We start from the raw sequence: 22,496 nt of genomic DNA on the forward strand, positions 1-22,496 counted from the left end.
TTTTTAACAATTGAGGTTATGAAGATGTTGTATGCAGCATTGCAAATTGAACAGAAACTAAATGCAGTTATTGTGCAGAGGCTACTGGACTCATAGAGCAGGTTAAGGGAAGTCTGAAATCCAGGTTGGCAAATGTGTGTGCGTTTACATTTTTTAAGTGACCTGATGCATTGCCTCTTGTGTTGATGAGTCTGCAAAGCACTCCAGACAGGAGAAGAGGATTGTTGACTCATGGACAGGGATATGAGACAGCAGGCTGTGTCTGTAAATGTGCTCATTAACATCTCAGATGATATGGTACTTGCTTACTGCAAAGGATTGGCTGACGTGGTATGTTCTGTCTCACCATGACAGGGAAGCTACTGTTGAATCACAACAGGAGCAGCACCATGTCCTCAGTTCCGGAGACTGGGTAATGAAGAAGCATGTACAAAAGTCATGCTTGAAACCTCGGTGGCGAGAGTCCTACCAGGTGATAATGGTATCCACTACTGCGGTGAAGTGTGGAGGTCTCCCAAACTGGGCGCTGCTGGCCATACTTGTAGAGTACCTTGTCCCCTTGATGATATAACAGCACCTGTTTGTGACATACTGTGGTTACAGTGAGACAGAGGGACCAGGCTAGTCAAGCTGTTGGGGAACAGTAAGAAGCAGGGACTGCATTCATTTGGCCTAGAGGGGGTGTCCGCGAGAGGCAACTGTTGCAGGAACATAACGGTCTCAGTCAATTGAGTTGACTACAACTGATACAGACCATACAAGCAGAAAATGATTGGGAGAGAGCGTTTTATACCTTTTATTATAACAATTCGAGCTCCTTGAACTGAGCTTTGTGGCTGACCTGAAATTCGAAATTGCATTGCCACTAGATAGACTAACTCAATTTGTTCTGGAATAAATCATGAGGGAACTAGAACTTCACATTTATTCAGTTACACCTTAAACTTTGAAGGAAGCATTTGAACTGTGCTTTGCTGTGTGTGCCAAGTTAAGTGAATTGATAATAGTAATTCTTACTGCAAATCTTCTAAAGCAAAATGGTCTGATCTTGAGAACTCATGGAGACTTCCAGTGCAACCTTTTCTAAATGCATACATGCAGGAATATTTGTTTTTATTATATTGGTATAAGTTAGTTGACTTATTTTCCAGAATCGGCCTCACTGTTTGCCTGCATGAGATTCTAAACTCATACAACATTTTAAAGCTTCTACATCCAATAGTAAAAGTTTAACTACTCTAGATGGCCAAAAACTAAACTTAGATATTGATAAGGGTGATTTTCCGATGAATCTATATGCTAAACTATTGTATGAATATGTTGACACTATGAATGCAAGAGACTGTTATGTGTGTTTGAAATTGCCTACCTCAGTTGCTGAGGGTCTAACCTATCACCATATTCCATTGACATATGGAGTTTCTTGTAGTTTACTAACTATCTTGTTTTATGGGACAGACCATTTTCAGTACTATTATTCAAACTATGATTTAGTTTTCTAATCAGTACCTGTGTTTAAACACTTAAATCCTCATCCTGAAGCCAAGCAAGCCGAAGCGATGAGATATTTCTTTAGACTATTCTGTCTTTAGATGTGGCTCATGCAAATCAACATAAATTAGCCTGTGCCTTGACAGAAGTAGAAAATAAATATAAATAAATGCATAGATTTAATAGAAAATAGATGCAAAGATAATATTAACAAAGCTGCAAACCATTCAAAAGTGCCATCATGGGTACCAAAAGGAGAAGAACGTAGAATCACAGGAAATATATCTGGTTTACAGGGGCGGCTCATCAGCAATGGTGGAGGAGCCTCGTACTACTGGCTCCAGGCCAGCAGGTGAAAAAAAAAGAGTACCTAAATCATTTTATTTTTCATTTATTGGCTCTGAGCCAGTGCATTAAGGGAGGGTTCAAGTTCAAAAGACCTTTATTCGAATTACATAAAATTCATAAAAGTACCGATCACGACAACAAATCATTAATAATCGATCACGACAACAAATCATTAATCATATACAAACAGATGAAACAATAATATACACAATAATATACAAAACAACATTACATGATTTCAAGATATACGGCAGTATTACATGGAATAACAATACAGTGCACTTCATTTCATTATATTATTTACATTGTAGCAGCATTATAGCAGCATTAAAAATTGATTATATTCAGGGATTTTCCATCGTTTTTCGGGCTCGTGTGGCCAATCTTAGGAAAGTGCTGGTGCGAAAAGTCAATTCATCGTTACCCAAGGTAACCAACATAGTGTACGATTCTTTGAGTGTGAGTGGTCTGTACTTTTTGAAATAAGGAGTTAAAAGCCATTTAATAAATCTAAGATAAAATTTGCAGAAAAATAGGAAGTGCAGGTCGTCCTGTGTGCTCACACCATCACAGGGACATGGCGTGAAATCAGCACTATGGCGATATCCCAGAGGAAAAGACAACAAAAATTTTACGGTACCCGCCCTTAAACGAAACAATAATGATCGCTCCCAGCTGATCATGGGGAGAGAAAGGTAAGGCAGCAAAGTTTGTCTATATAATTCATTTCCTATGTATTTCAAAACACTTGATTTCTTTGATTCCCTTCCTATCCGTTCATTATTGTAAAATGCATACAGTGCATTTTTGACCTCGATTTTATCCTTAATTTCAATAGTCATAGGATTAATAAACAGAGTACCTTTATTAACTTCATTAAGTGATTTACGGACTTCTGAGAGCCATGGGATTTCCATTCCATGATCACAATTTAGACAGTCCTTTATAATATTTTGTGTGAGGACAGCAGCATCATTCTTCCAGATTCTGATCCAGAAGAGTGCTGGTCTAGCTCTGATAAAATCACTTAAATATGGAAGATTTAGTTCACTATGACAAATAAAATCAGATGAGGAGATCGGTGCGCCCAACACTTTTCTACAGAAACGGTTTTCTTCCCTTTGAATGCAAAGGCTGCTCCCCGACCCCCATACCTCAGCTCCATACGAAGCAACAGGTGAGCACTGTAATTTAAAAATCTTTAAAATAGCCTTAGTGGCACCAACTTTCTTTGGGCGAGGGAGACTCAGAACAGAATTGTCGGCTTTCGAGAACTTGCTCGTGGCGTGGGCCAAGTGCCCACGCCACGAGCCGTTCGCAGTGAAAACCAACCCTAAATAAGGGAATTTGGCAACAGATTCTAGTTTATCTGTGCCTATCTGTATAGTATTGAGTTTCCTTTTGCCGGGTCCACAGGACATAATAAAAGATTTTTTTAAATGTACCCTCAAATCCAGACCCTCCATAAAATTTACAAAACTATGTACAAGCAGGCGAAGAGCATTTGGAGTGCGGGCCATGAGCACCGCATCGTCTGCATATAGAAGCACTGGTAGTGGTTTCCCTGAGATAGTTGGAACATCTGTAGTGGGTTTTTTCAGACAGTTGGATAAACCATTAATATAGATGATGAATAACAGAGGTGCTAAAACGCACCCCTGTCTCACCCCCCTCCCTATGTCAATGGCTCCTAAGACCTCTCCCCCCATCCCAATACGTACCCGTGCTTTCAGGTCAGTATGGAGATAGGCTAAAAATTTTACAAGAGTGTCATCAAGGCCATTGAGTTGGAGGATTGACCAAAGTTTGGATCTATTCACAAGATCGAAAGCGGATGAAAGATCCATAAAAGCAAGGTAGGTAGGAGATGAGCGGGCAACACTATATTTATCAATTATTAATTTCAGATTTAGACATTGCTCCACTGTTCCCACCCCGCTACGGAACCCCATCTGACAAGGGTCCAAAAGATCTGTATCAGTGGCCCAATCCAGTACTCTATTATAGATTATACGTCCCAAAACTTTTAAAGTGTTATCCAAAAGGGAGATAGGGCGATAATTCGCAGGATCTGACCTATCTCCCTTTTTGTAGATTGGGACGATAATGCTGGTTGCCCATGTGGTCGGCATGGCTGCTTTCGGGAGAGAATTAAAAATATTAAGAAGTATTGGTGTCCATAAGTCAACATTGTGTTTGATGATATCTATGGGAAGGCCATCAGGTCCGGGGGCTTTATTTCCCAGACTCTTTAGTATAGCTATTTTTACTTCATAATCCTGAATCTGTAGGCCACCTGATTGTCCTAGATTAGACAAAGGAATGTACTCCTCGGGAGGGGCTGCATAGATTCTGGAAAAGTGGGTCTCCCATGCTGCGCTTGTTATATTGCAGCTAATTTGGGTGAGCTTTTTTCCCATTTCCCTGGTTTTCCTAACCGCAGACCAAAAAGGAGCGCTGCCCCCCAGGTTTGCACTAATCACCAAGGAGTCCCACTGTTCAGATAGTAGATTGGCCTTCCTTTCAGATATTGTGACTTTGTAGTTTTTCCTAGCAGATTGGACAGTAACTCTACACCTAGGTTTCGCAGAAAGTGCCTTTCTTAGCTCTCTGTTAGCCAAGGAGCAAGATGAGTCAAACCACTTTGGCTCTCTGCCCTCCTTGGGTAGTGGAACTGACAAGAGGGTTTTGATGGTTAAACACAATACTTCAAAATCAGCAATTAGTTTATCGTAATTACCACATGGAAACAAACAGGAATCAATCAAATGTAAATGTGACTTTTGTACACTATCTAAAATGGCCCCACAATCAACTCCCCTCCATTTCAGTCGGAGGCCGTCAATTGACGGTGTGATGTCCCTAGCACCATTTAGATTCATGAAAATTGGGCTTGGTGCAAGATTTAAAATTACAATCAATGGATTATGATCACTAAAAGATGTTTGTACCACAGAAGTATTGGCTATGCAGTCTGTTAACAGTGGTGATGTGAATACATAATCAATGGTAGAGCTGCTATCCCTGCTAATGAATGTAGGTACATAGGGGGAATTGGGGTAATACCCTATTTTCATAGCGTCAGCAAGGTCAAATTCAATTAGTATCTTAGACAATTCCAAACCTCTGCGTTCCGCTGATTCTAGATAGATCTGATTTCCAGGCCCATAACATTCTGTAAATTTCGCATTAAAATCACCCCCTATTAGAATACCTGAATCAGTGTCAACTGATAAAAAACATTCCAATTTATTTAAAACCTTAGATAGTGTCAGAAAGTTCTTGTTCGGTACACAATAAAAATCATTGTTATAAAAATTAATTAAATAGATCGTGGTCTTTGACTTTAACTTATATTCAAGAATTTGAATATTGGGGTTATCTGGATTAACACTCTGCAGGTTTCTAATTGTACCTCCTGCCAGGATCTTAATCCCAATGAATAGGCCACCCGCAACTCGGCCGAAACTGGGTTTAGATGATGTTAGACTAAAACAATGATAGCCCTCTATATACAGATATTCCCAACAGCCCATGTTTCTTGAAACAAGAGAATATCCGCATCATTAATTATCTCAGTCCATGCAGGGTCCAGTAACTTAGATTCCAATCCTGCAACATTCCAGCTTAGAATAGATAAACCATTGGAAGTACAGCGTTTAACAGGCCTACCCCCTGTACTTCCCGTTTCATTATTAATTTTATTGGCAATGACAGGCAAAGTACTGTTAATACGTATGGTTTCCACGGGGCCTTTTGGGTCCTGAGAATCAGCAGCTGCTGCTGAGTATCCCTCTGGTTTGCTGTCTGTGACTTTGGTGGTAGTATTGCTTTTGGTCATTGTATCCAGTCAGTCCTGCTCATCCAAATTGGAAAAATAGTCAAACCGATTGTGAGTAGGGATGTTAAATATTGGTCTGACTTCAGTTATCGGGGAGAACTGATGAAAGTCAGGGGCAGGATAGGACCTATCTCTATGGTTGTATTGATGCGTGGTTCCGAATTGCGGATAATATACGGGATGGGGGAAAGGTACTGACATAGGAGCCTGGTTCTGCCAATTACGGCCATTCATGTGATTTAGAGTAAAATCTTGATTTTGAATAAAGATTGGTGATTTAATCCTTGCTCCAAAATTCAGATCTTGATAAGGAATTATGGGGTTATTCACCATGGCTTGTTTGGGTGGTATCAAATGTCTGTAAAAATAAACTAATGGAAGGAGTGTAGTGTTAAATTCCCGTGGTGAAGGTAATGGGGCACTTGCTAATGTTTTCTCTGCCCATTGGGGATTTTTGAAATTTATTGTAACACAGTCACCCTCAAACTTTTTCCTAAGTGGGCCTATCCAGCCCACTCTCTGGGTGTTGATAATCTCCCTTGCACCTTCTATAGGAAAATGGCAGTTTGCAATTAACCAATGTAAGGTTTTGTTTTTCAAAGATATGGAAGTTTCATCTTGATCCTTCCTTAGTTTAGAGACATTAACTAGAACCAACACAAAAGCCCCACATTCCGGTGGGAGGTTAATACGGGATGGGACTTGTCTTATTGTTTTTTGTGGCGGATGAACCGTAAGGGAACTACTGGCGGGATTCACAGCCGTCCCATTTCGCTGTTTAGTGTTTTGGTCCCTCCTTTTGTCTGGGGCTACGTTATTGATATTGGGGTTAACTGTTGACTGGCCAACATTAGTCCCTTTAGATGGAACCAGTGAGGGTTTAGCAACAGTATTTGTGTTTGTGGTTGGTGTTTGTAGGGTATTAGATTTAATGCCTGCTATTTTATTGGTGGTAGAATCAGTTGCAACATTTGCAGCGCCTTCTTTAGATAAACTATTGATAGGAATGCTCAATTCGGCTATTTGCTTTTCAATCCGAATGAGCCTACTTTCAATAGGAGACAGGTAAATACTAAGTAACTCGCCCAACCTTTGAAGCATATGATCGTTTATGATCTCGATGATGTCATTAATTTTACCATCCTTGTCAGGTATCCCACCCTGCTGCTCCTCCTCTCTTTCATCCTCAACAATGATATCCCCTACCTTACTCGTTTCTGGATGAGGGTTGGAGTTAGTGTCTTTTCTGGTTTTTCTTTTGGGCAGAGTATGTTTTCTAACCTTTGGGGACTAATGCTTTGGTATATGTTGTTTATATTTTTGAATGGCGCCCTCACGTCTACCTCTTAAATGCCTCGTGTTATCTGCTGATGTTACTTCAGGAGTGAAATTAAGATGCAAATCTGGGGTCTTCTCTAGGTCCATACTAATATCTGTCTCAGATTCTATCAAAGGTATAGAAGCTGATAAATTCACCTCACTTGGAATGGTATGAATATCAGCGCGTATATCCACCAAAGGTCTAATATCATTAGGCATTACCTGGTTGGGTGTGGTGGCAGTGGCAATAAGACCAAGAGATGAACGTCTGGCATGAGCCAGATCTTGAGAAACCCTCCGTTCGAGGAGAGAAATACCCTGGTTTATAGCATCGTTGGCTTTAATGATAAAATTATCAATAGGGCCAGTTACTGGACCACCCCCAGCAGCAGCAGCTGTTCTGCTGCGACTACCCCTTGGTGACATGTCAGAGTAGTAAATGGTTGCTAAACCGATCACAAGTAGGAATCGCACAACAAGCAAAATATACTGTGTAGTTCAGCGGGCAAATATATGTAAAAGAATAAAAATGCCCTCACAAGTTGCCAGTCAGCTTAATGTTCCCAACGCAAGTAAGGTACATAAGTGTCAATTATCTTCAGGGCACCTCCCCAGGCACATAGTCAAATGTACAAACCAGTACCTTACAGTGGAAATGTTAGGGAAATATCCCCGCCCGACCTCCTCCAGCCTCTGACGGCCACAGACGGCCCCGCCCTTGTCCCGGGCTTCTCCCACGCGCGACTCGCGGGGCGAGAGGGAGGTCAGCGTTTAACAAGCGCCTCCGGGCGCTCCAAGCGCGTCACAGGTGCGCCGCCCCTGAGGCTGCTGGGGGCTGTGGTTCGTCGGGTCTCCGCCTCCGGTGTGGAAAATAATCTCCGTTCACCTCACGGCCCTGCCCTGGCGTTCCAGGTAAGTTTTCCCGCTTTCTGGTGTTCCCCCACTGGGCTCCTGGGAGGTCAGCGTTTAACAAGCGCCTCCTGGCACTCCAAGCGCGTCACAGGCGCGCCGCCCCTGAGGCTGCTGGGGGCTGTGGTTCGTCGGGTCTCCGCCTCCGGTGTGGAAAATAATCGCCGTTCACCTCACGGCCCTGCCCTGGCGTTCCAGGTAAGTTTTCCCACTTTCTGGTGTTCCCCCACTGGGCTCCTGGGAGGTCAGCGTTTAACAAGCGCCTCCGGGCGCTCCAAGCGCGTCACAGGCGCGCCGCCCCTGAGGCTGCTGGGGGCTGTGGTTCGTCGGGTCTCCGCCTCCGGTGTGGAAAATAATCGCCGTTCACCTCACGGCCCTGCCCTGGCGTTCCAGGTAAGATTTCCCGCTTTCTGGTGTTCCCCCACTGGCCTCCTGGGAGGTCAGCGTTTAACAAGCGCCTCCGGGCGCTCCAAGCGCGTTACAGGCGCGCCGCCCCTGAGGCTGCTGGGGGCTGTGGTTCGTCGGGTCTCCGCCTCCGGTGTGGAAAATAATCACTGTTCACCTCACGGCCCTGCCCTGGCGTTCCAGGTAAGTTTTCCCGCTTTCTGGTGTTCCCCCACTGGGCTCCTGGGAGGTCAGCGTTTAACAAGCGCCTCCGGGCGCTCCAAGCGCGTCACAGGCGCGCCGCCCCTGAGGCTGCTGGGGGCTGTGGTTCGTCGGGTCTCCGCCTCCGGTGTGGAAAATAATCGCCGTTCACCTCACGGCCCTGCCCTGGCATTCCAGGTAAGTTTTCCCGCTTTCTGGTGTTCAGGGAGGGGTGGGCTGAGGCATGGGTGGAGGGCGGAGGAATGCTATGTGCACTTTCTAAGTGTGCATATGTATTTGGCCAGCCATGTCAGGCTGGTCAAACACACATGTGCACTTAGGTTTCTCCAGCCCAGCTGCATTGAACAGCTGGGCGGGAGAAACCCCCCATTGCCATTGAGAGATTTGTTAAGAACAATAAAGTGACATGCAGTCTACTGTAATTAGTAGAGGTGGGCGAGCGAAAAAATTGACAGGAAGAGCCCGTGCACGAGACGAATGCTGAAAAGGAGCCCTGAAATGTTTGCTATGTAAACTATAAAACAAACATCATAGAAAATATTACATCTTTTCAATACTCAAAAAAGTGTATGTCGTTAACCATTGGAAACATTGACATGAATACGTTAAATTATAGCACTGCACTGAGAATTATTCATTAAATGTAATCGTTTACATTTTATTGTTTAAAGTAGTGAAGTAAGAGCTTGTACAAGACCCAGATTATTATAGAGTGACATTATATTCTACTAAATTAAACACCATAGATTTTTGTACAACTAGTATTCTGAACTCACATATTTGAAAGTGCTTTCTAATGTAATAATGAAGAAAAAGAGGTTTTTGTCAAAATCACACAGTTTAAGCTGGGAAGCTGTGAGTTAACCAGATTTTGTGGTTTTACTTTGTGCAAATCAGCTCTAAATGGGTATCTACTTGTCTTTCCTTATGTTAAGAATTTGTTTTTACCTCCTAGTGAATTTTTCTGAGGATTTTATGTAGCACAGATCCAACCCAATGGTATTTTACATGAGCACCATTTACATTGCACAGGGTTTTGTTCATTTTTTAAGGCACAGGCAGATTGAGTCATTTGCCCAGAATCACAGGTTGTTGAATTGATGCCGAAACTCCAATGTCGGCTGCTCTGGCTGTAATACCACATCCTGATTAGAGGGAGAGTGACAGACAGAAGTCACATGAAAGCTTGGCTCGATATGGGCTCGAGTTTCCAACAAGACCTCAAGCTGAGCCAGAGCCAGGCTCTCAAGTTCGAGCTTGGCTCACCCACCTCTAGTAATTATTAGTGGTCGAGCTTAATTCAACCATTCAACCCAACACATTTTTCTCTTGTTTTTCTCACCAAGATGTATTGACTATTCAATACATGTTGAATGAATCACTCCTTTTTTGTGACAATATGAGCTGAGTGTCATTATTTTGGATCATTTGCAATTTCTTTAATGCCTTATTAATATTCCAAATAAAATGCTCTCCAGAATGCAGAAATCAATTTTCGATTGATAAAGAATGAAGAAAACACCTAGGGCCAGATTTACCAAGGTTTTGTGTTAGATTTGCGTTTCTATTTTAACAGAGACACAACACGAAATTGTTTTCAAGATGTATAAACCAACGTAAATTAGTATTTGCATTGGTTTGTAAGGAAAAGAAATGCAAAGAAGCGCAAAGCGCTGCTTTGTGTTACTCTCTGTCAAGGGGACGTTCCATAGGTAGAACATAGGCGTTCTTGTGTAACCACCCATGGTTATGCCCTATCTACTAACAATAGTAGACAGGGTTTCACACCAAAAATTAATGGCACTCGAAAGCAGGTGTTAAAAAAGAGAAATGCTTTTATTTTTCCTAACTTTTTTCACTTTTTGCATGGTAGTACAGCACACATACAAAGCAGGAAAAGTTTAAAAGTTAAGCAAAGCAAGAGCACCCTTCCAATACAAAACCTGTACTAGACTCATGCAGAAACTTTTGCACTATGGTGTAAAGGTGTGGTATGCCACTAGGCAGCATGATTCTGTGCCAGCCCTGGGGAGAGAGCAAGAAAGTGCCATACCTCTGTAGACATTGTGCTTTCCTGCTCTCCCTTTGTCATGCAATGGAGCGCAGAAGCTGAGTGCTCAACGGCTCTGTCTAATAAGCTGATGAATCTCGGCCTGAGTTACAAAGTCAGCTGTTGGAACATATTTTGTGAATGTGTTATCGTGTTGTACTAATAAGATATAGTGATTAAAAAAGAAACAAAAGCATGTACATTGGAGGATGGCATGAGTGAGTTTCATTGAGTCCTGCAAGGTGAGAGGGATAGATGGTTTTCCTTAGCTTTTTTGTGCATACAGCCTGTCTTCAATACACATCTGGGTTGGGTGACGGCTACACTTTCTGCAGTCCCTCTAGACAGCCACAAACACAGGAAGATGAGGCTCATCTGCATTCTTAACCTTCATTTGTAACTGAATTGCATAAGTATGTAGGAATGTTTTCTGACCGAAAAGTGGTCGAACATTTGCATTTTACCACCTACTTCAAGTAGGTGGTAACCCATTTGCAAATGGGGACCCCTTTCCCTTTGTAAATGTTTGTTACTGCATTTTTTAAGAGCAGACAGTGGTCCGACTGCCTACACTTAAAAAATGAAAAGAAAACTTTTCAATTTGGTTTTTGAAATGCATCCTGTTTTTCTTTAAGGAAAAAAGGGCTGCAAAAAAAAAAAAAGATTGCGTTATTTAAAAGCAATCACGGACATGGTGGTCTGCTGACCTCAGAAGGCCACCATGCCCTTGAGTTTAGTGATTCCTAGGGAGTGGCAAATTGCGATCTACCTCATTAATATTAATGAGGTAGAGCAATTTGGGACCCCCCAGGAATCGCCATATAAGACTCTGAGTTTCATACATTGTAAATTGCGATTACCTAATTGCGATTCTCAGATATTCGAAACGAGGTATTCTCAATTTACAATTTTGATAGGTACATTTGAAAGAATTCTTGGAAATAAACATTGATTCAGCCGCATCTACTGTGGTATGGGATGCTTGTAAGGCCAGTATTAGGGGTTTCACTCAACAATTCATACTGAGAAAGAACTATTAACGTAAGAAGGAAACAGATAAAACTATTGCAAACATACTGCATTTAATTCTTTAAAATTCAATATCTCAACTTCTAAACATTGGATTTTTGCAGTTTTGATCTCATTTTACTCAGAAAAATGTTGAGTCGTTTTGTGGTGTTTTCACTATATTAAGTACAAGGTATTATATTCATACTTTACATATTGCCTTCTAACTTAAGCCTGCTTTCTCTGTGTCAAGCTACCAGAGAGTGTGCACAGGATAATTCACGGTTGTATTGTGACTTACCCTGACCAGGATTGTGGTTCCTACTTGGACAGGGTGCATACTTCTGCCAACTAGAGACCCAATTTTCAACTTGGGTGATCAGCAGTGAGGATAGACCTTGTATTTTAGCAGTGCAAAATATAGTTAAGTGTACATTAAACATCTACATCTAGGACCACTTCATTTTTTTTTCTCCATTTTTCCCTGCTTTGCATTTTGTATCCGTTCTCTTGATCATGTCTCTGGCTGGTTGTGCATATGGAGCCATGGAGTTTGAGTTGGCCAAGTTGGAAGATTATACAGTCATTCAATTGAAAGGTTCCGCAAGGAGATGGGGGTACCCGCTCATGGAGACACCAGAAGGCAGCGTTCCAAATGGTCCGGAGGGCTTGGGCAAAGTCCCGCTCCCAAGAGAATGATGCATTGGAGGAGCTTGAGATAGGCTATTCTGAGGAGCTACCTGCAGCTGTTGAGGGCAAAACCCTGGATTTCAGCCTCCTGGGAGAGCAGAGTGTAGTGTATCCTCCCATGGCCTATCCCTAGAGGAGATGAGGGAGACAAGAGAGGAGATGCCATTCAAGCTACAGATGACAAAGCTCAAAATAGAGGCTGAGTACAAAAAGGCTGAGAGGGAAGATAAACAATCTAAGACTGACAGAGCCTTAGCAGAGAATAACCTTTTGTTGGCTCACAAACTGAGTCTTAAGGAGCTGAAGATCATGATCAGGCAATCTGATTCCAGCAGTGATGGTTGCAGCATACATGCAGTACCTGATGGAGATAAAAGGTTCTGTATACCCAAGGATCTAGTGTCCAATTATGTAGTTGGGGGCGACATTGAAAAATGGTTTTCTACTTATGAGGTTGCACTCAAGGTACACAGCGTTCCTGGGGAACACTGGGAGGGGGTAGTCTGTGGAAACACATGCCTACACTTGGAAGGGACACAGATCTGACATTAGAGGTTGGAGACCAAACTAAGTACATTCACATGAAAGCTATTTTGATTGCTAAATTTGGGCTGCCTCCCGAAAAATATCGTCAAAGATTGAGGGTCAGCTAGAAGCTCCCCAACCAATCCTGGGTAGATGTGTATTGATTGCTGCTCCAATAAGGAACTGAATGGCTGGGTGAAATGCAGCAAAGTTAGTGATCATAATGGGTTGTATCATTTAATCATGAGAGAGCACATGCTCAGTGTCTGTTTTACAGAGTTGTGCCAGCACCTAGTGGACAGTAAGCTGACTGACCCCTGGAAGCTTGCTGAGGAGGCAGACCTCTGGGCTAGCATCAAAGGATCCAATAAGGTATCTGGAGGGGACATCCACAAAGGTAGTTGGGGTTACCAACAGAAGAAAGAGGGGGGAGAACGACTTAAAGCAAGTAGTTCTCAAAAGGCCCCCAAAGTATTTCCCATGAGAATAGTACTATTCAGTCCCAGCCTGATTCTAAAAAGAAAGGTTTCTCTGACCTTTTTAGCACTACTTGCTTCTAAGCCTTACTGCATTTATTTCTTCAAAATTTAATACCTCAACTTTTACACATTGGATTTTTGTAGTTTTCGTCTTATTTTAATTAAATAAATATTGTCTATTTTCTAAACTGTTGTGGAGTCTTTTGTGGTGTTTTTCCCATGTTAGTTTATGAGTTATTGCACAAATACTTTACACATTGCCTTCTAAGTTAAGCCTGTCTGCTCTGTGCCAAGCTAACAGAAGGTGAGCAGAGGAACATTTAGGATTGTGTTGTGACTTACCCTGACTAGGATTGTGACCCTTCTTGGACAGGGTGCATGCCTCTGCCAATTAAATACTTAATTCTAACACTGCCTATCTCCTATTCATATCGATTGCTTCTTTATTGTGAAGCCTATTGTGTATCTGTACCTCTCTGAGACTGGAAACTCTGTTATTTCTCATAACTACCCAAAGAGTTATCCTGGCAGGCAGGATCAGCTCTATCCTATATGGATTGCACCAGAGTGACAAGAGAGCATAGACGTTCCATCTCCAAGTACATGGGCCAACCACATGCCTCCTTCACGCCATTGCCCATGCTGAAGAGAAAAAATATTTTGGTGAGGCACACAGTCCAAAGCCTTTGTCACTTAACCGAGGAGCAAACTGGATGATGAATTCGAGTTGTATGATTCTAGGGCAGGGCTAAGATAGCTATCGAAAAAGTACTGACTCATGGAGCTGGCAAAGGATGAAGCTTTGGAGCTCTCAGCAGGATAGTATTGCCAAGGAACAACCAGGGACCCCTCATGGGATAATGTACCTACACCAACATCTTAAATACAGCATTGTTCCACCAATGAAGTTGAGCTGTCTAGGTTATTGACTGTCCAGAATTAACTTCCAAGGGGCCGGTTCACCAAGGCCTAAACGAGAATGTGAAGCACTACTCCTTCATAAATGCCTCTGTGAAGTGGACCCATGATCTTTAAGTTAACCCTGAACTGATATTGTGGTTTGGTGACTTCTTTTTTATGATCATTATTTCAGCACACAAGAATACGGTTTTCATATTCATCCATATTGCAAACTATGGGGCCATTTTACAAAGACATTTAAGAGCATATGAAAGTATTACTACTAGGGTTAATATTACTCCAAAAGTTCAATAATTCTCTTCTGAATCAGCCCCTACTTTAGAGAAAGTGATCATTTTAATACTGCTGCAATATGTTATTGAAGTACTCAGTAAATTCATCTACGATCAATTCATAATTTGCATGGCACACCTGTAGTAATATCTTACTCATAGTATATAACTAGCTCTTCTGCAAAACTTTGCAGAAAGTTTCCTACATTTTAAATCTTGAAGTTTCTTGCATCCATTGAGGAAATTAAGGGTCCACTAGCTCGGGCCAAGGGTTTGGAGATTCTGGATTGCATCTAGTGGACTAGGACTCAATTTTCCACAATACACCTGCACCATCTATGGAAAATCCAGTTGTAAATGGTCAGCTAGGGTGATCCTCTCTTTAGGCTTGCATGTAACTTCTTCCAGATCTGTTGTACCTGTTGTTGATCAGAGAGTCCACCCCTTTGAGTCAGGCACAGCCTTTCTTTGTGGAGCCATGAGAGTGCACCTTGTGCAGTCCTTTTGATTACTAGCCTTTCAAGGGTCCAGAAGGGCATTACTTCTTCTTTTGTTCCAGGCAGGGTTCTGAGGAGCTCTTTCAGCTCTCCCATATTTGCCCTCCTTTCTGGGATGGAAAGAGTGAAGAGGTATCCCAACTAATGGGGTTAAAGTAAAGTTACCTTCCTCTGCTAAGACCACTTCCAGACAAGTGTGGCATATTTTTGACACAGATTGAACTCTCTCCTTGGTGTGTGGCTGTGTAACCCAATCCAAAGGTGTGACTAACATCTGACTACACAAGCTTCCTGCACTTCTCCTAATCTAATGTGGTGGGGCTCCCACCTGGCTGGGGATCAATGAAGTAGGGCTGGCCTGGGTTCTATGACATCTGCTTTGAAGTCCAGCTTATCTCCTAAGCCCCTTTCTTCTCCTTGGCTTCTCCAGGAAGCAAATCTCCTTCGATCAAATGGCTGCATTGTTTAAGCCCAGGCCTCTTCATGCCTACTCAGGGAGCAGTTTGGCTCAGACTGTCAAAGGCTAACCAATGATAAGAGGTTGTTACAGGGCTGCTTTTGGTAACTTCAGGTGATTAAGTTCTAAAACTACTTTTCTGTAATAGTTATAAGAAATTAGACCATGACAATTTGTTGGATTTTGTGTTACCATTATTTTGTATCTTTTAATGATGTTGATAGCTAGCTCCCAAGCAAAGATAGACTTTATTACGTTTAATACGGCCTTTCCATGTTCGCCTATAGGGTTAGCAGCACTAAAAAAGGGAAAAACATCTTTTGCTGTTTTTTCCTACCAAGGCATATAAAATATCAGTAATATTGTCCCTGCTCTTTAAAAGAATACACCCAACCCTTGGGACACCCAGGGCAGACTTTAGGGGGGACTTATAAGTATAAAAAGGGTAGTTTTGTACTTTGGAAGTACTTGCAATTCCAAAGTTGAATTTGGACATAGTTGTTTTATAGAACCTACCCTTAAGACAGGCCTGGCTTTAAAATGACACCAGCCACCACTGCATTGCTAACTTATTTTTCAGTTCAAAGAATTTTATTGAAAGAAATGCATGATAAAGTACAAAAATGAACAGGTACCGTAGGGAAAGGAGAGGGGGGAGAAAAGGGAAGGGGAATTATACGATGAAAAAATAGTACAAGAATATAGGAGCAATACAATGGGGCAGAAGGAATACATGGTATAAAAACAAATCATGGAAAATCAGGAATATACAATACAAGAAAATGCAATGCGAGAAAAAGCAAATAGAACAATGCAATGAATTGAATTAGCTAACATAAGAGAAATTACAAGGGTATCAGGGGGGTTTAGGAACTTCCTGCTGAGCAGGAGTAGGACGGAAAGAACGAGCAGTACAATTATCTAAATACGAGGTGATTGGGAGCCATAGCTCAGCACGCTTAGTAGCCATTTGTGGAGGGAAAACAAAGGCAGTATCCAGTCTATGGTTATGACACACATTATACCACCAGGCCTTAAACGTAATATTTGACGTAGATTTCCAATTGACTGTAATTTGCTGAAAGGCAACCGCCAATAACAAATCAACAATGCGAACATTAAGGTCAGTATGTTCCCAACATGGAGAAAGGCTTCCTAGAAAAACATGAGCGTGTGAAAATGGAATAGCAGTTGAAAAAATAACATTGATTTGAGCCCACACTTGTAACCAGAAGGCATGAACATTCTTGCAAAGGAACAGCATGTGAAACAAAGTGGCATTCGGGGAGGCACATGACCAACAGGTATCTGGTGTAGTGGGAAAACGTTTATGAAGGGAAGATGGAGTGTGGAGTAAACGGTTATAAATGAAGAAAAGGGATTGCGTCAGGGAGGCAGCTCTCGAGGATTTGCGAATTTTCGACCAGATTTTATCCCAAGTGGAGGTGGGCCAGGATAAGGAAAGGTCAGTCTCCCACTGCTCCTCTACTTTGCTTTTGGGTCTAGGGCGAGGTCGTGCGTGAAGATGTTTGTATAGGTGGGCAGCCTTTGGATAGGTAAGTAAGGTAGAGTGGAGGTGAATGAGAGGATCAGGAGTAGGTACAGGAGGACGAGAGTGGGGAAGTTTATTGAATGTGTCCAAAACTGATGCTTTGAGAAGGAGATACTGGGGAAGAGAAGAGAGAGGTAGTTGAAATGTGAGACGAAGGGTGTGAAAGGGTTGGAAGACAGAGTCTGAGAACAATTGTGAGATCCAAAGCAACCCTCTAGTTCTCCAAGATTTCCAAAGTACGGGCCTACCTCGAATTAAAAGATATTTGTTATGCCAAATAGTAGAAGAGAGGAAATCAGCAATACAAACAGGAGGCGAAGGGTTGGAAGATAGGAGGAGTTTAAGAGTAAGCTTATGAATAGGAGTGAGAAGTGATACAGGCTTGCGTGAAAAGGAGATAACTTCGGCAAAAGAGAAAGGGGAGAGAAAGAGGCGTTCTACCTTGGTCCATAGGGGACAGGGAGAGTCAGGGTCTTGTAACCAAAAAGAGGATTGACGCAACAGAAAGGCCTTATGATAAGCAGAAAAATCTGGAAAATTAACTCCACCCTCAGAAGTAGGACGGATGAGTCGAGCCAAAGACATTCTGGGTTTACGTTTACTCCAAAGAAAAGAAGAGAGAATGGAATTAATTTTTTTAATGAATTTGGCCGGAATAGAAACGGGAATATTAGATAGGGTATACAGAATAACAGGGGAAAGCATCATTTTGATCGTGTCTAGACGACCCCACCAGGACAAGTATAGAGGGTGCCATCGAGCAGTGAGATCAGATAGTTTCTGGATGCATTTGGTTAAACAAAGGGAAACTGTATCAGGGATCGAGGGAGTGATATGCAAACCTAAATATTTAATATTAGAAGGACTCCAAGTAAAGTTCGAGGCATGAAAATCTTGTTTAAAAGTGAACTTTGTCAAAGGCAGAATTTCGCACTTATCATTATTAAGCTTGTAGCCGGAGACGGAGGAGAAATGGTGAACTTCCAACAAAAAAGCGGGAATAGAGACAGCAGGATTAGAGATGAATAGCAAAATATCATCAGCGTAAGCTGCCAATTTAATGGAAAGGTCACGATATTGAAAGCCATGAATATTAGGGTTTTGACGGAGTTTAGACAAAAAAGGTTCTAGGGCCAAGTTGAAAAGGAAGGGCGAAAGAGGACATCCTTGACGTACACCGCGACCAAGATCAAAGTAAGGAGAGACTTGGCCGTTTGCGAAAACTGCAGCACGTGGGTGAGAGTATAACAGCGAAATAAGGGAAATAAATTTAGGGCCAAAACCAAACCAGTTAAGGGTGTGGAAAAGATAGGGCCATTCTACCCGATCAAATGCCTTTTCAGCATCCAAGGCAATGGCTGCAAGGGGAGCTTGGAGATGCGGGGATTTTGTCAGAACATTAAATAAGAGTCTAGTATTATCCGTAATATAGCGACCTTTAACAAAACCTGATTGCTCAGCTCCAAGCAAATCAGGGAGCAGGTGATCCAATCTAAGTGCTAGTAATTTGGCGAATATTTTATAATCTATGTTGACTAGGGAAATAGGTCTGTAATTCTTACAGTACTGGACATCCTTCCCTGGCTTGGGAATTAGACAAATATGGGCATCAGAAAAAGTACCGGAAGAAATACCTAAATCAACAAAAGAATGGAGAAGGGAGTGGAGTTTTGGAATAAGAAGCTTGGAAAAATGAAGATAGAATTCGACAGTGAAACCATCAGGACCAGGTGCTTTATTTAGTTTTAAACGATTGAGGGCATCCAGTAGCTCTTTTTGCGAGGTATCAGATTCTAAGGAAGAGAGATTTAGAGGAAAAGAGGGAGGTTCCTGAATGGTAGAAAAAAAATGAGTGAGAGTCTGAGGGGAGGTGGGTGTGTCTGAGGTGTATAGGGACTCATAGAAATGTGAGAAGGTAGCAAGAATGTCAGCATCTTTGTGATGTAAATGGGCACCATCATCATATATCGATTCAATGTTTATTTTATTTTGTTTGACCTTTAAGTAATTAGCAAGAATCTTCCCGGCTTTGTTTCGACCACCTTAAAATTTGGCACTAGATTTAAGTAAATATAAAGAAGCATCCTCAGTAGATTTCTCATTAAATTTAAGTTTGGCAGCAACTAGAGATGTCAGACTATCCGAGGAGTGTGAGGTAAAATAGGCGTGTTCCAGTCTTTTAATGTCCTGAAGGAGGGTGTTAGTGAATTGACGGGCAGATCTACGTTTTTTGGCAACAAAGTTAATAATGAAATCCCGTGCAGCTGCTTTAAATGTATCCCAGAGGGTATGTTTCGAAATAGGTGGGATATCATTAAACAAGAAGAATTCATCAAAAAAGGCAGAAAAAGAAGCAGAAAAATTGGGATCTAGAAGGAGAGCGTTATTAAAACGCCATCTCTTAGGACCGTCAGTTTTGGGTAAAACTTCAAGACTAATCAGGACTGGGGCATGATCCGAAAATAGAATTGGACCAATTTCCGCCGCCTGCAAAGTTTGAGAAAGGGCATGTGAAACAAAAATATAATCAAGCCGTGACTGAGAACGATGATGGGGGGAGTAAAAAGTGAACTCTTGCACAGTTGGGTTACATAAACGCCAAGAGTCAACGAGCTTATGTTGTGAAATAGCTTGGGTGAACAATTTGTGTGGCCTTGTGGGAACATAAATAGCATCAGATTTCCTATCCAAAAAAGGGTCAAAGGGGTGATTGCAGTCACCTGCAAGAATGAAGTTATCATCCATAAATTGAGTAATACGGGGAGAGAGATCAGCCCAAAAAAGGGGGTCACCCGTCGTGGGACCATAGACATTAAGGAGAGAGATTGGAACACCTCTAAGTGATAGTCTGACATGAGTCCATCTGCCATTAGTATCAGATTCTTGAGAAATAACCAATAAAGGGAGTGATTTACGGCAAAGAATGGCAACACCATTACGTTTTCCATCGCCCTGTGAAAAGAAGACATCACCCACCCAACCTCTTTTAAGTTTATCAGATTCTGCGTCCGATAAGTGGGTTTCTTGAAGAAATGCAATATCAGTATTCAACTTAGCTAAGTGAGATAGAATACGTTGCCGCTTAACAGGTGAATTAATACCCTTAACATTCCATGAGACCAGATTCAAAGACATAGTGTATAAATAAAAGCATACATAAACTTAGCAATGCATCTTAGAAATAACAAGGAGAATAAAAAGAAGAGATTAGAATTAAAAAAGTACGTGATCAGAAGAGGAAGTAGAAGAATAGAAGTGAGATGGGACAGTAGGAAGAAATGGATATGAAGGATGAAAGCAACAGTGGGAGAAAGGTCCAAAAACGATGGGTGAGAGGTGAGAGATGAGGAAGAGGTACTGAAGAACGAAGAGAGAAAAAAGAGTGAAAAATGAGACAAGGTGTGAAAGGATTGAAGAAAACCTGAAAATAAGAAAACATCATCAAAAAGGAAAACAGGAAGTACAGTGATAAGGGAAGGGAAAATGAAGTGGGACAGAAAACAAAAAGGGTACAAAAAACATGAGGAAAACATACCTACTAAGGGAGAATACGAGAAAAGGAGGAGGGGGGGAGGAGCCAGGTAAGGAAGGCAGCACAACGGAGGACATCCGGCAAGGAATCAGGGAGAAGTCATCATGAATCAACAGGTTCCTGTGGAAACAAATACAAGGGAAAGCTGAGAGGGAATACAAAATGAAACAAAAAGCAGTAGCAAAAATGAAGATATGGAAACGAACATAGTTGAAAACGTCATCAGACGGAGAACAAAAACTGCAAACAAGGGGAATACCAGAACAACAGAGCTTATTAATAATTCAAAAAAGCAACTAATAGAACCAGACAATCAGCCTAAGGCATGAGGCGAACAACAACACAACAATGAAATAGGATAAGTCTCCAAACAGGCATGCAGTGCGAGGAATCAGCCAGGAGAAGAGGATGAAGGACCAGAGGTATCCATAGTAGAGGTACGATGGGCGTTGATGAAACTTTGTAATCTCACTGGATCCTCATAGGTGGTGGTTTTGTTATTGTAGGTTACTTTGAACAGACACGGGTGATACAAACCATACCGGGCACCCATGGCTCGCAGGGCCTCTCTCATGCTGAGGAAAGCTTTCCTACGGTTGGCAGTGGCTTTGGCATAGTCCTGAGCGAAGAATATTGGAGAGTCCAGCCAAGTCAATTTGGGAAGAGCCTTAGCAGCTGCCAGAACCTTCAAAAGGTCGGTGTACTCCAGGAAATAGAGAATAACACCCCTTGGCCTTTGAGACATGGAGAGGGATGTGGGTACACGGCCCAGACGATGCGCACGTTGGATATTGAGAGATGTATCCTGCGGTAGATGCAGCAGCTTGGGGAGGAATGATTGAAAAAAGGCAATCGGGTCAGACCCTTCAAGATTTTCCGCAAGGCCGTAGATGCGAAGATTATTACGCCTGCCTCTGTTTTCTAACTCCTCCACCTGCTTTTGAAGGGCTCCTACTTGTGAGGATAAATATGTAACTTTAGTCTGTGACTCCTGGAGAGATGCAACAGAAGTTTCCACCGACGAGACTCTTGTGTCAATTTGAGACCAGTGTTCTGTGAGAACTTGGAGCTTGGCATTTGTTTCCTCCATGAAGGGGCGAAGAGTTCCAATTTCTTCGAGAAAAGGGCGAAATGATCGAATTTCCTCCAAAAGCAGCTCCATGGATACAGAAGAAGATGGTTTAGGCGGGGAAAGTGGATTTTTTTTTAACCGCTTGGCTGCCGTGTTCCCCGAAAGTGCAGGAGAAGGCGTGTCCATAAGTTCCTCCGAACCTGAAGGTGAAAGAAAGTCTTCCAATTGAGAGAGAGCAGAAAAAACTTTGGAGTTTTTAATGAAAGCCACCTTTGTAGACGCTTTGGAGGAGGGGCGAGACATGAGTTTTTGTGTTCCCATAGATAGGATAACGAGTAAAGGCAGTAGACAACAATCCCAATTGTGAGGAATAAAGCCTGAATGAATTGAAGAGGGAGCACCGACAGGTATAGCCAATTCTAGGTCTGATGAGGTAAGTCAATGGAAATAACACTGCATACAGGGAGTGTATCACACAGGAAAGTGAACACCTGCCTTCAAGTGCATCACAAAGGAGAGTTAAAGGCTTCGTTGAAATGCATGAAGCACTGCATAGTGAATGAAGAACAGCATGAAGGGAAAAAAAACAGAAGCAGACAAGAATGGAGTATCTGCATTACTGAGGGAAAGTAATCAATCTACTATCCCTGTTTGCAAGAAAACGAGAATTGAGGCATTAATGTCAGTTCAGCAGACAACTAGACGAAAACATTAGTAGTAAGAGGTCAAGCCTTGAGGCGGAAGTAGAGCGGAGGAGACATACCGCTATGCAGGCAAGAAGATTCCAGAGCGCGTAAAATGGCGGCCGCGCTATGTGGAAATATAATCAACTGCCGGTATGAGCGCTAAGTAGGCGTGATATCAGGCGTTTACCTCAAATGGGTTAAGGACTTTGTCCGAGGATATTTCAGCAGGCACGGTGATGC

Source organism: Lissotriton helveticus, chromosome 4_1 (genome assembly GCF_964261635.1).
Source record: "Lissotriton helveticus chromosome 4_1, aLisHel1.1, whole genome shotgun sequence".
NCBI lineage: Eukaryota > Metazoa > Chordata > Amphibia > Caudata > Salamandridae > Lissotriton > Lissotriton helveticus.